Source organism: Schistocerca nitens, chromosome 4, assembly GCF_023898315.1.
Source record: "Schistocerca nitens isolate TAMUIC-IGC-003100 chromosome 4, iqSchNite1.1, whole genome shotgun sequence".
In the NCBI taxonomy this organism is placed as follows: Eukaryota; Metazoa; Arthropoda; class Insecta; order Orthoptera; family Acrididae; genus Schistocerca; species Schistocerca nitens.
The window spans coordinates 80909464-80924213 of record NC_064617.1 but is presented as its reverse complement, the minus strand read 5'-3'; the positions used below and the strand labels follow the sequence as shown (position 1 = coordinate 80924213).

The 14750-nt window shown below is 46.2% G+C and overlaps 1 protein-coding gene and 1 pseudogene across 2 annotated transcripts in view; both read left to right on the top strand.

Moving 5' to 3' along the window:
* Positions 1–14750, top strand: part of LOC126252965 (tubulin polymerization-promoting protein homolog) — a 190764-nt gene that overhangs the window by 89613 nt on the left and 86401 nt on the right. The gene's annotated exons all lie outside the window — the stretch shown is intronic.
* Positions 3428–3545, top strand: LOC126254150 (5S ribosomal RNA; annotated as a pseudogene).

Here is a 14750-nt window from a genome sequence, read left to right as displayed (position 1 = left end):
TCACCGCTCTTCAGACACTTTCCATAGATTCTCAGGACAGTAGCACGAGAACATCGACCAGCTTCGCCGTCCGATACGCTCGTCTTCACGCTCAGAGCCATAAAATTTGCCATTTCCCAAATCGCTTATGTCGGTGGTTTTCTACATTTGCGCTGCATGTCGTCGCTAGAATGATTTCCCATTCGTCTCCGCTCTGCTTATATATTTCCCCTACCGCTTCACGAGCCTACAGAACAACCAGGCGGCTCTCAATCTCACGGTGGATCGTATTGTAGCGGCTCATCAGTATTATACGACTAGTTTAGACTTACTCCTCATCGTCCGACAAAATTTAACAACTTAAGGTGATATAAACCACATGTCCATAGTTAAGACCACATCAAGTAGATATTTAAAACGTTGTTTGTATGCTGAATAATGATATGTTCGCGCACCGGAGACACTTCTGTACGATGAATGCTGTAAGGGGCATTCAAAAAGTTTCCGTTCGGAGGCCGTACAGTCCAGAATCGATATACCAATCAGGCAAAATCGCCGTGAGTACTGCGGCAATCAGGTTGAAGACAACCGTTATTAAAATAGCGCGTCCTGCTGCGTGGGAAAGTCCGTAACTGCCTGCTGCACATCCTCGTCAAACAGGAATCGTCGACCCTTCAAGGCCTTTGATAAGAAAATGAAGGCGCGATAATCGCATGGGAGAAATCAGGACTACAGAGCGGGCACTCGAGTGTCTCCCACTGCAGTTGGCGTAACTTCTGCGTTACGACATTTCAGGGTAACGCTATGTACGTTATCATGAAGCAGCAGAACCCAGAACTTAGTTCAACATTCCTCAACAGAGATTTTCCACAGACTTGCAGCCCCATGCATATTCTTTATTATCCGATAGATTTCTACCTGTGTTTGTGGTTCGGCAGCCAAGAAAAGCAGAACAGGACGTTGGTCCTGTCTGGACGCATTTGGTAATAACGTCACCTTTGTGCATTTACCGCACACACGTCGGAAAGACACGAATGCCACACTAATCCCCTGCCTGCATGTTGGTGGCTACATATCCACATCAGAGACGCGCTACCTTGCGTATATGCTGCAGCAGCGCCCTCAGACGGAAACTTTTGAATCGTCACTTAAACCTCTGACTATTACAAACCGCTGCCTCATAGGAAAAGGTAGGGTATCCAGAAATGGCGAACGAAACGAACGAAACTTCACGAGTTCAAAGGGTGTACGATGTTATTTCACTGAGTCAAATTTACGAAAAACTTAGTCGTATAAGCACACTTCGGTATGACGTTGCACCCCCTGTAGCCTGAATGCAGACACTGATTCAGTTGGAAAGAGTGTCATAAGGCTTTTGTATCCTCTCCTGTAACAAGCTGTCCCACGACTGTTGTAACTGGTCATTCAAATCCCAGGTACTGTAACTTGGACAGAGTTGAAGTCGAGGCTGATCCAAAACATGTTCTATTGGGCACAGATCTGCGGATCTTGCTGGCTATGTGAGTACCTCAGCATCACAGAGACAGTTCGTAGAGACACCTATCCTGTGTTGCCGAGCTTTGCCCTGTTGAAAAATAGCATCACTTTAGTGTCACATGATGGCGCAGGATGACCGTGACTTATTGTCGTGCCAGTAGAGTTCCGTCAGTTGCTACCAGACGTGACCTGAAGTCATATCCGATGGCTCCCCATACCATGCCGCCTGGACTAATATCGTTAGCCCTCGAAAATATTCGAAGAATGGGTTCTTTCTCCAGAGGTAGCGCAAAACGACAAATCAATGCTGAACACAATGCGACGCCGTGAATCAGCAGTCCATGTTTTCCACTCATGGCACGACTCCAAACGCAGCCGTTTGTGTTGTGGTGTCAACGGCAGCCTACGCATGGGACCATAATTCCCTACTTTGGCGCCTGCCAGTCTCTAACCAAAGATGCGGGGCCACACGGACATTTATAGACAGTCCATTACTTGAAACTTCCTGGCAGATTAAAACTGTGTGCCCGACCGAGACTCGAACTCGGGACCTTTGCCTTTCGCAGGCAAGTGCTCTACCAACTGAGCTACCGAAGCACGACTCACGCCCGGTACTCACAGCTTTACTTCTGCCAGTACCTCGTCTCCTACCTTCCAAACTTTACAGAAGCTCTCCTGCGAACCTTGCAGAACTAGCACTCCTGAAAGAAAGGATACTGTGGAGACATGGCTTAGCCACAGCCTGGGGGATGTTTCCAGAATAAGATTTTCACTGTGCGCTGATATGAAACTTCCTGGCAGATTAAAACTGTGAGCCTGACCGAGACTCGAACTCGGGACCTTTGCCTTTCGCGGGCAAGTGCTCTACCATCTGAGCTACCGAAGCACGACTCACGCAGGAGAGCTTCTGTAATGTTTGGAAGGTAGGAGACGTGATACTGGCAGAAGTAAGGCTGTGGGGACCGGGCGTGAGTCGTGCTTCGGTAGCTCAGTTGGTAGAGCACTTGCCCGCGAAAGGCAAAGGTCCCGAGTTCGAGTCTCGGTTGGGCACACAGTTTTAATCTGCCAGGAAGTTTCATATCGGCGCACACTCCGCTGCAGAGTGAAAATCTCATTCTGGAAACATCCCCCAGGCTGTGGCTAAGCCATGTCTCCGCAATATCCTTTCTTTCAGGAGTGCTAGTTCTGCAAGGTTCGCAGGAGAGCTTCTGTAAAGTTTGGAAGGTAGGAGACGAGGTACTGGCAGAAGTAAAGCTGTGAGTACCGGGCGTGAGCCGTGCTTCGGTAGCTCAGTTGGTAGAGCACTTGCCCGCGAAAGGCAAAGGTCCCGAGTTCGAGTCTCGGTCGGGCACACAGTTTTAATCTGCCAGGAAGTTTCATATCAGCGCACACTCCGCTGCAGAGTGAAAATCTCATTCTGAGTCCATTACTTGTTCTCGGACGGCAGGCGCAAGTATGAAGGGGTTACGATGTCCTTAGTACAAGATGCGGCGATCCTCACTTGTTACGGTCAGGCGTGGTAGACTGGAACCTTGGCGGTGAGTATGCCTGCTCTCATGTCCCACGCAATCCAACACAGCGCAGCTGAATGCCCACAAATCTGGATATTGAATGATTCCATCAGCTGGCCACATGGGAGACCCTCAATGTGGCCCTTTCAAACTGTGCCAGGTGCTAATAAAGCGGTCTCATATGAGTACTTAGCGCCGCCGTGTCCTTCACAGTATTCACACATCATCTGACGCTGTACACGCATCTTCTATCAGGCCTGCAGAAAACTTTAAAGATGAACAACGCTACTGCACTCTGGTAGCAGTTCTAACTGTGACAGAAAATTGCAGTTCTTGTCATTTACATATCAACCGATGGCGCGTACACGTACGGAATTACGCTAACATTGGACCACGTCTTCTGAGTGCTTCACTCTTTTTTGTCAGGCAGTGTATCTTGTGCCAACGGCCTTGCCGCAGTGGTTACACCGGTTTCCGTCAGATCACCGAAGTTAAGCGCTATCGGGCTGGGCTAGCACTTGGATGGGTGACCACCCGGTCTGCCGGGCGCTGTTGGCAAGCGGGGTGCACTCAGCCCTTGTGAGGCAAACTGAGGAGCTACTTGATTGAGAAGTAGCGGCTCCGGTCTTGGAAACTGACATGCGGCCGGTAATGCTGTGTGCTGACCACATGACCCTCCATATCCGCATCCAGTGACACCTGTGGGCTGAGGATGACACGGCGTCCGGTCGGTACCGTTGGGCCTTCATGGCCTGTTCGGGAGGAGTTTAGTTTTTAGTTTAGTGTATCTTGTGCCGGTGCTACACCATATACAGCGCTCCAAAGCGACAAGACTGTTCTTTTAAGGGGACGACTAATAGTTTGCAAGATGGAATAATTAAGGAGTATTTAGTATTTACTCTACTAGCATTTTTTAACTTCATCGACTTTAAATAGTTGGGTGCAAATAAAACTTTAAAGGAAGTAAGTAAGATTGTTTTTTAATGTCCGATCAGTGACGAGACCAACCCATACGAACCACAAGCTGCAACAGGTGGAGAACTGGAGAGGAAATCGTCTTATTTTTTTTTTAAGCCATCTCAGCCTTTAGCCACCTAGGGAAGCCGCGGAACACAAAACTCTGGATCGTCAGACATATATTAGAACAACCACTCTCCCGAATGTGAGTGTAGCGTCTTACCACTCCCCCATCTCGTTGGTGATCGCAATTTAGAGCGGACAAGTTACCATTAAACGATGACAGTACCAGCAGCCACTTCCAACTGTGTCCACTTCACTCTGCGCTGTCACACAACTAGCCATCGATTACTACAGGTCGGCCGCCGTGGCCGAGCGATTCTAGGCGCTATAGTCTGGAACCGCGCGACCGCTACGGTCGCAGGTTCGAATCCTGCCTAGGGTATGGATGTGTGTGATGTCCTTAGGTTGGTTAGGTTTAAGTAGTTCTAAGTCCTAGGGGACTAATGACCTTAGAATTTAAGTCCCATAGTGCTCAGGGCCATTTGATTACTACAGACAACAGAGTGAGTGTAAATTCTTTCCCTTTTTTAAAAAAAATGTATGTCTAAGGAAGTGTGCTAAGTACAACTACACAGTTTGTTGCAAATGTCGGCTTAACCCATACAGTTTCTTACAGGTACTCTTCCACATGTGCAACGTTTGTTGCCCATAGAACATTTAGGCCATAATCAGATTGTCTCCCATGTATTTGCTAACATCTTTTCCATCACCTCCACTGGCAGCATCTATTATTCGTGTCTTAAGAATTTGCACACGAGGAACTATTGAAATGAACACTTTATTCTTAATGTAACACCACAAAAAGTCGAGAGGTGTTATGTCTGGTGAACGTGGTGGCCATGATGTTCAACACTCTCTAACAAGCCGTGTTACTGGACAAGTTTTATCCAGGAATTGCCGAACAAATAACCTTCAGAGCGGCGGTGCACCACTCGTTGAAACACCAGAGATGTAAATTTCCAACATATCAAGGTAAACTGTTGCCGTAATGGTAAGCTTCATCCAATAATTGTGTTGTGCGTTGACACTCAGGCTGTGCCTTAGCAAAAAAAAGAAAAAAAAAAAAAAAAAAAAAAAAAAAAAAAAAAAAAACCTTGGAGACCGAACGGAACCGACCGGCCGCCGTGCCATCCTCAGACTTAGACGTCACCGGATGCTGGTGTGGAGGGGCATGTGGTCAGCACACTTCTCTCCTGGCCGTTGTCAGTTTTCGTGACCGTTGCCGCTACTTCTCAGTCAAATTTCTCCTCAATTGGCCTCAAGGGCTGAGACTCGACAGCACTTAACTTCGGTGACCTGACAGGAACTGGTATTACCACTGTGGCAAGACCGTAGGCTGCCCCTATCTGCTGTACCACATTTGGGTTCTTCGACTCCCAGATCCGGACATTATGGCAATTTACTTTCCTGGCGGTGTGAAAGTCACTTTATTGGGAAAACAAACATTACTAAGGTAGTCATTGTATGCATCGATTCGTACCAGCAAGTTCCTAGCAAACTATATGCATCTGGGTCTATCATCTGGCTGCAAAGTTTGCAGGAGTTGTTCTTGGTATGAATGGAAATTCAGCCGTTATTGTGAAAATTTTCACCTCAGTGCTCTGAGTTATGCCCGTTTCACTGGAAACATGACGCATCGACTTTCGATGACTGTGTTGTACGGTATCAAGACTGTCCTCACTCACTCCAGATCTACTGCATCTTGGCTTCTCACCAACACTGTCAGTCTCTTTTAACTTTTCATATCATCCTTCGATGATCTTCACATCCAGCGGATTTCGACCAAAGTCACTTCTGAAAACCCGCTGAACTGTAGTAGGCGACTGTATCTTGTTATGCAAATGTTTTGAACTATATGTTTGTCATCCTGCACAGTACTGATTAGAATGATGTTAATGGTCTAAGAACACTGTAGTCGATAGTGGCATGAAATAATGTGTCATCCTTTACAGTACACAGCAAAAAACGTTAGTGGAGTAAGATGATTTTACTCGGCGCAGAAGCCGAAATCTAGATGATACACAAGAAATAATCACTCAGATGGCGGTGTATTCTTTCAAAAAATATAACAAGCAACTTTGTTTCATGAAATCACAAAACACATTGTTCGTTCTCCTACATAGACGCTGTTGTGACAGCAGCAGTCCTTAACTACGCGACGTGAACGAGAGAGAGAAAAGAACTTCTCTTGTAGGGGCCGCCTTCTGCCGGGCTGGAAATCCCTATTAATTCGTAGAATGCAGACGAGGAACTGTGCGGGCGTCGTTAGACGCAATAAAGCAATATTCAAAATTACTCCATTTAGTTCTGAAAATACAAGTCGTTGCTGCTTCTTTTGCGTCGACTGGCGGCTACGTAATGTGAAGAATCAGATGAATCCAATAGCGGAGCAACGGCTGCCGATCACGCTGCATCACCTTGGAGTGGATGTCGATGACAACCTGGTACAGCGGTTTTGCTGCTTGCTGGCGAGGTAAGCACGCCCCGTCGGAGGTGGCGGTGACCGCGGTGTGTGTGTTTTTATTCACGCGCTGTTTCGGGGAGTACTCAGACCCTCCCGAGTCATTTCCCGCGTTGTCCCCTCAGGTGGCCCGCGATGACGGATGCCACGTAGTCGTGCCGCAGGCTGAACCTGGCCCGCCGTTATCGTGGGCCTTCAGACCTGTGCGAGCTTGGAGTTTAGAACAACTTCTGCCCCGGACCGAAGTCTTGTTGGCAGACCCTCGGACTACCCATCAGCGTTGGCTGCTCTGCTGACGTCAGTATTTGATGCTGGACTTCTTCAGCTGTGGCTTCGGATCGCTGATCATCTCGTAGGGCAGCGAATGCAAGACCAACACTAGAACAATCTCACACCGTACCGTAAGCAATTGTGTGATTGGATTGAAGAGTTCCTAGATAACAGAACGCAGTATGTCATTCTCAATGGAGGGAAGTCTTCCGAAGTAAGAGTGATTTCAGGTGTGCCGCAGGGGAGTGTCATAGGACCGTTGTTATTCACAATATACATAAATGACCTTGTGGATGACATCGGAAGTTCACTGAGGCTTTTTGCAGATGATGATGTGGTGTATCGAGAGGCTGTAACAATGGAAAATTGTACTGAAATGCAGGAGGATCTGCAGCGAATTGTCGCATGGTGCAGGGAATGGCAATTGAATCTCAATGTAGACAAGTGTAATGTGCTGCGAATACATAGAAAGATAGATCCCTTATCATTTAGCTACAATATAGCAGGTCAGCAACTGGAAGCAGTTAATTCCATAAATTATCTGGGAGTACGCATTAGGAGTGATTTAAAACGGAGCGATCATATAAAGTTGATCGTCGGTAAAGCAGATGCCAGACTGAGATTCATTGGAAGAATCCTAAGGAAATGCAATCCGAAAACAAAGGAAGTAGGTTACAGTACGCTTGTTCGCCCACAGCTTGAATACTGCTCAGCAGTGTGGGATCCGTACCAGATAGGGTAAATAGAAGAGATAGCGAAGATCCAACGGAGAGCAGCGCACTTCGTTACAGGATCATTTAGTAATCGCGAAAGCGTTACGGAGATGATAGATAAACTCCAGTCGAAGACTCTGCAGGAGAGACGCTCAGTAGCTCGGTACGGGCTTTTATTAAAGTTTCGAGAACATACCTTCACCGAAGAGTCAAGCAGTATATTGCTCCCTCCTACGTATATCTCGCGAAGAGACCATGAGGATAAAATCAGAGAGATTAGAGCCCACACAGAAGCGTACCGACAATCCTTCTTTCCACGAACAATACGAGACTGGAATAGAAGGGAGAACCGATAGAGGTACTCAAGGTACCGTCCGCCACACACCGTCAGGTGGCTTGCGGAGTATGGATGTAGATGTAGATGTAGAACCGAGTGCGAACGACATGAGCGCCACGGATTCTATTGATCGAGTGCCAAAAGGTAGTGGAGTTGGAGTATTTTGTCTCCTAGGAGAGGTACTGCTCCACGACGACGTTCGTAATGACAGAATTGATTCTGCTCTTTCTGAGTCGTCAGCGGAATTCATTTCCGCTACATTTGTTTAACTAATTTGCTACGGGTCTTTTACTGCTTAGTCAGTTCCCACTAGACGTTGTCGGGTCCTACCTAGTGTCTCTTATGTGCGGAAGTGGTTCTGTCTCCAGTGTTCTAACCACGTTCTGCTGATCTGCTCGCAGTCCGTCCTAAGAGTATCGAGGTGGCTGTTTTCCCGACCCAGTAACGGTGTTGAAATACTTATGCTTCCTGGTTGGTGGCTGACAACGCTCCTGTGTGATTGTGTAACGTCAGCTGTTCGAACTTACAAAAAATTTTGCTCTTACGTTTCGTTACTATTTTTTAAATTGGTTTAGCCTACTAAGGACCACTTGAAATAACTTATGTATTCTTTCTTTTCTCCTTTCTTTCTTTCCAGTAATTTTTCATCGTTTCCCTATGTTTTTCGCTTCTTTATTCTGTCCATATCGTTTCCCTCGGGTCTTTTATCCGCGTCATTGATGTTTTGGGTTTTCTATCAAAGAAGTTAAAACGTCCTTTTGTTATCATATTTTCATCCATCCTTTTTAGGTGTCCATAGACTGCAACTCTTTTCCTCCTCATCGTGTCTGATATTCGCTATGTTTCTTTATAAGCTTCTTTATTACTTCTTAATTTCCATTTCCCATCCTCGTGTATTCGTCCCAAGATTTTCCTGATTTTTTTTCATTTCCTTCTTTTCTATTTCACCTGATTGTTTGGCTGTATTTAATGAAAGGCTTTCTGATGCATAAAGGAATTCTGGTTTAATGACAGTATTATAGAGCCGAAGTTTTGCGTTTATGGAAATAGAGTTACTGTTATACAGGTTTTTTCGTTCATTTAAAAGCCAGTTCCATTTTCCTTGCCCTTTCTAGGTTGGCTTCGTTACTAATTTTCTTGCGTAAGAATATGCTGTCAGAGCACATAAAAACTTCACAAATGAAGTTACCTCTCGCAAAGAAAACCGCATAGATATATGGAAATGTTTCATAAAAAAACTTTATGTTAAAAAACTTTGCATCAAACCGCATAGCTGTATGTTGCATAGTTCCTTAGAAAAGATTTTTGTAAGCAGGGAAAGATTTTACGCTCAGCCAGCATAACTAGCCGAGCAAGGAAGATCTGAAGCTCAGTAATCTGAACTGACACACTCAAGTAATAGGCTGAAGCAGTTGAGGTTGGCGAGTTTGAGTTTGAGGTCTCGTTTATTTGCCTGGCACTTCCGACAGCCGAGCGCTAAATGGGTCAAACTGCGGCTAATGATCCTAACTGAGTGGGAGTTGGCGGCGCCGCCCAAGTGCACCAGGAAGTTCTCATCACGAGCCTCTGGCGGTCGTGCACGTCGCTCATCTCACAATCTGTTCTGAGGACACAACAGCAGGAAGCAGTTTGAAAGGAGCTGCGAATATTCAAAAGCAGCTGGAAACGTCTACATGTACATTTATATTCTGCAAATCAATGTGAAATACATTTTGGAGTGTGCTCTTTGAAGTACCAGGTACGCTGGGACTTCAGAAAGAAGGCAAGTTACACAGGTCGTCGCACGCTAACACCATTGCACAACAAGAATAGCGCGTTGTCAGAAGAGAATACAGGCTCCATATTTCCTGAAAACATAGTTCGGCTGCGGCACTGGAAAAAGGTTCATTATAGGGTGCCAATAGGATGATGCGGTAATTGTAAACGTACTCCAAAGTTGAAGTACTCCGGACAGTGCAATTTTCGTGGGTAAAACGTCTACATCGCACGCTGTCATCTTGAAATTCTGGCGGTATGTGCTCCAAATGCAATGTCGCCTCCAGCCGTAGTGAAAAGGTGCCAACCATTTGAACGAGACCGCACTGGCATGGGTGATGCTGATGGGGAAGAAAGGCCACCAACGTCCACCACAGAATACAGTGTTCAGGCAATCGAGGAACTAGATTGTCCAACGATGAGGACATTCATACAGCGGTTCTCGAATGGCTTCGGGACGACGGAGCGGTTTACTATTGTCGAGGAACTAAATGGTTGGTAGAACATTCCGAGCGTTGTTTACAGACACTTGGTGACTGTTGTGGATTGGCAAGAGGGCCAACCCACTAATGTAAGAGGAAGCCGAAAGACACGCGTTTTAGCTCACGCAGGCTGGCGTGAGGTCTGGAACAGGACGAGGAAGTTAGACTAGAAAAAAAAGGATGTAGCTGGTGGAATACTTAACTTTAATCCATTAATGTTGAACGTAGCTCTTGTCTGTACATTATTTACAATATCAATAGCACCTGATAATGGCGCCTTGCTAGGTCGTAGCAAATGACGTAGCTGAAGGCTATGCTAACTATCGTCTCGGCAAACGAGAACGTATTTTGTCAGTGAACCATCGCTAGCAAAGTCGGTTGTACAACTGGGGCGAGCTCTAGGAAGTCTCTCTAGACCTGCCGTGTGGCGGCGCTCGGTCAGCAATCACTGATAGTGGCGACACGCGGATCCGACGTATACTAATGGACCGCGGCCGATTTAAAGGCTACCACCTAGCAAGTGTGGTGTCTGGCGGTGACACCACAGTGACTATGTTGGAAAACAATGTCACGCATCTGTGTCACTCTGAAAACTTTAATAAAAGTTACTTGAGGTGACACAATAATGTGTAATCTACTTTTTGAAGCCTCTTCGTAGTAAGATTTCTTGTCGTCACATTCACTAGTTGCGCGGTTCTGTCCGAGCTGTTACTTGCCTGTCTTTTTCATCTAGGTCCGTACGGGACAGATATGTAGGGGACTCAAAATATTCGTAGCTTCTGCACTGAAAGACGGCTTTGGAAGTAAGGGGTTCGCGTGACATTGACGGTTTCTTTTTGGGCTGTCTGCTGCCACATAAGATTTTTCAACATTTCCGTTACACTCTCAATGAAACAAGCATATGTACCATTCACAGCGTCCTTCTAAGTATACATCCGATGTCTTATACGTTTCCCACACACTAGAGCAGCATTCAGTTATGAGCTGTACAAGTGTTTTGTATGCAATTTCTATAGTGGATGCACAGTACTTTCGCTGTGGCCCATCAGTCAGCCACAGGATGCCACTGGTTTAGCCAACAACTGAGCCCAGGTGGTCGTTCTCCTTGACACAGTATACATAGATGACAGAGTATGGAAGTTAGTAAGAGCTACAAAAAAGTAGCTCATATAAACAAATGTTATGCTTCACCGAAATTGGAGTATGGGACATAACTGTACAACTTGCAAGGTAGAACGATGAAAATAAACTAGTCGATAATAATAATAAGAAGAAGAAGAACGTAAGGGCAGACATAAACGTTAGAGTGGGAATCAAAGTGGGAATTTCGTGAGCAACATAGATATGGAGACGAGTCACACAGAGCCAGAGAAAAGTATGCTTTCTCCCTGTAGACAGCAAGAAGCATATGACATAAGTGCAAAGGTGAGGTGCTGGACCGCCGGCCGAAGTGGCCGTGCGGTTAAAGGCGCTGCAGTCTGGAACCGCAAGACCGCTACGGTCGCAGGTTCGAATCCTGCCTCGGGCATGGATGTTTGTGATGTCCTTAGGTTAGTTAGGTTTAACTAGTTCTAAGTTCTAGGGGACTAATGACCTCAGCAGTTGAGTCCCATAGTGCTCAGAGCCATTTGAGGTGCTGGACCGATAACCGAACAGATGACCTGAGCATAGTGGCTCACACGGGTACTCAACGTCTATTTAAGAACAGGGGGCATCAGGGGCGCAGGGCATCAGAATAGGAAATATTCATACTAGATTTTCTTAGATGCTGAGACGACCTTTGTACGATTCCCAGGATGTTTTGTTGACAAAACGCTCAAAAGGAAACGAGACCTTTAACATCTAACAGACACCACTATATCTCATTAAGGAATTTGCCAGTAGGCTATTCAATGATATATTATCTGCATATTATCTGAGGCAAATTAAAGTGATTTGCTAAGCTTTGCAGTACGATCACCGATACCAGTTTCAGCTTCCGGAGTGGTACTGGTAATAATTACATAAGATGCCACAGAGGGAAGAAAAATAAAGCTAAAGGTGACAGAAATTGCATAAGCAAAGAAATTCATGTATACATATGCCCTAAGCCGAAGGGTTTCGAAGAGAAGGCACTTTTTATGAACAGTGGTCTCTGCGCTAGTTCGCTGTATTCAGTCTGTGCTGGATCAGTAGTACACGTAAAAACTTTACGGTTACGCAGTGTTGCAGGACAGCTCACGTAGTCCAAGTTTCTTTGTCTGTCTCTGTCTGGTATGATATGGTCAGTCTGCTTATTTGAGAGGAATGAATAATACGACACTGTGACTTGCTGATGTTCACTCATTTAAAAACAATGTCAGCTGAACGGTTAGGAGACGCCCTTCGGCCATGGAACGTACTTGTATCATGATGGAGCCTCTCTATCCAAGGAAAGAGGCAAATGGGGGAGGGGAGCGACACCTCAAACGCACTTTAATGCGACATGATAGTTGAATTATCTCAGTATATCTGTATAAATGACAACGTTAAATATTTTATGGGCTTGCATGAAGACAGCGGGCTTACAAATCAAACTCTGATAAGCGAGGTGAAGTTTTTGGTGTAACGCGGTCACTGCTACTCTCAAACAGGAACGTACAGGTTTATTAATGTGAGAAAGCAGCATTTTCTTCTGGTAGTACAAAACAATTGAAATTGCTGTTGTGCTTCTTGAAAATTTGTTGCGGACAGTTTAAATTTTATAGAGAACTGCTATAATTTTATTGTTTTGCGGAAAATTTAGTTTGAGCGATTGCAAAATTGTGACCTGAAAATAAGTAATAACATAAAAACAGGGCTGCCTAGGGGATAAACACAAAGCTGTGGAAGCATATATGATTAGAGAAAAGATACACTGAAGAGCCAAACAAACTGGTACATCTGCCTCATATCGTGTAGTGCCCCTGCGAGCACGCAGAAGTGCCGGAACACGACGCGGCGTGGACTCGACTAATGTCTGAAGCAGAGTTGTCCATAAATTCGTAACAGCACGAGAGGATGGAAATCTCTTCTGAACAGCACGTTGCAAGGCGTCACAGATATGCTCAATAATGTTCATGTCAGGGAGTTTGATGGCCAGCGGAAGTGTTCGAACTCAGGAGAGTGTTCCTGGAGCCACTCTGTAGCAGTTCTGGACGTGTGGGGTGTCGCATTGTCCTGCTGGAATTGCCCAAGTCCGTCGGAATGCACAGTGGACATGAATGGATGCAGGTGATCAGAGAGGATGCTTACGTACGTGTAACCTGTCAGAGTCGTATCCCATATCACTCCAACTACACGCGTCCCACACCATTACAGAGCCTCCACTCGCTTGAACTGTCCCCTGTTGACATATAGGATTTATGAAGTTTTGTCCATACCGGTACACGTCCATCCACTCGATACAATTTGAAACGAGACTCTTCCGAAAAGGCAACATGTTTCCATTCAACAACAGTCCAATGTCGGTGTTGATGGGCCCAGGCGAGGCGTAAAGCTTTCTGTAGTGCACTCATCAAGGGTACACGAGTGGGCCTTCGGCCCCGAATGCCCATATCGATGATTTTTCGTCGAATGGTTCGCACGCTGACCCTTTTTGATGGCCGAGCATTGAAATCTGCAGTAATTTGCGGAAGAGTTGAACTTCTGTCACGTTGAACGATTCTCTTCAGTCATCGTTGGTCCCGTTCTTGCAGTATCTTTTTCCAGCCGCAGCGATGTCAGAGATTTGATGTTTTACCGGATTCCTGATATTTACAGTACACTCGTGAAGTGGTCGTACGGGAAAATCCCTACTTCATCGCTACCTCGGAGATGATGTGTCTCATCGCTCGTGCGCCACTGTAACACCGCTTTCAAACTTACTTAAATCTTGATAACCTGCCATTGTAGCAGCAGTAACCGATCTAACAACTGCACCACTTGGGAGAACCAGTGATGACAAAACTGTTCCACTCTGTTTTCAGGATATAGGAGACAGAAGAAATTGTCTCAGACTTCAAGACGGCAGGTGTTGGAAGTCGATGCTTCGTCGCATTCGTCGCAGAATGTGGAGGTCGGAAGGTTGCCCGTCTTGTCTTATGAAACATCATAGGAGGCCATCTGCAGCAGATCTGACGACAGAGTACAGTGATGGTGCTGGCAAAAGTGTTTCGGAGCAATTGTTAAACATTGAGCTCCACAGCAGACGATCCCTGTGTATTCCCATGGTGACCCAGTGGCATTGCAAGTTACGATTGCAATGGGCGCAAGATACTCAAGATTGGACCGTGGGACAATGGAAACTCGTCTGGCTAGATGACTCAAGTTTTTTATTACACCAGCCAACGGCCTTCTCACGGAGATAGCACTGGGTCCCATCAGATCATTGAAGTTACCGGCCGTAGGGCTTGGCTAGCATTTGCATGGGTGACCATCCGGGCCTGCTGAGAGCAGTTGGCAAGCGGGGTGCACTCAGAAATTGTAAAGCCAGTTCAAGAGCTACTTGACTGAGAAGTAGCGGCTCCGGTCACGAAAACTGACAAAAGTCAGGAGAGCAGTGTGTTGACCGCAAGCCCCTCCATGTTCGCATCTAGTGACACCTATCGGCTGAGGAAGTCACGGCGGTCGGTCAGTACCGCTGGGCCTACTGAAGCCTGTTTGGACAGGGTTTAGGTCGATGGACGTGTCCGGATACACAGTTATTCAGGCGAACGGCTGATCGAAACATGCGTCGCGTCTTGGATG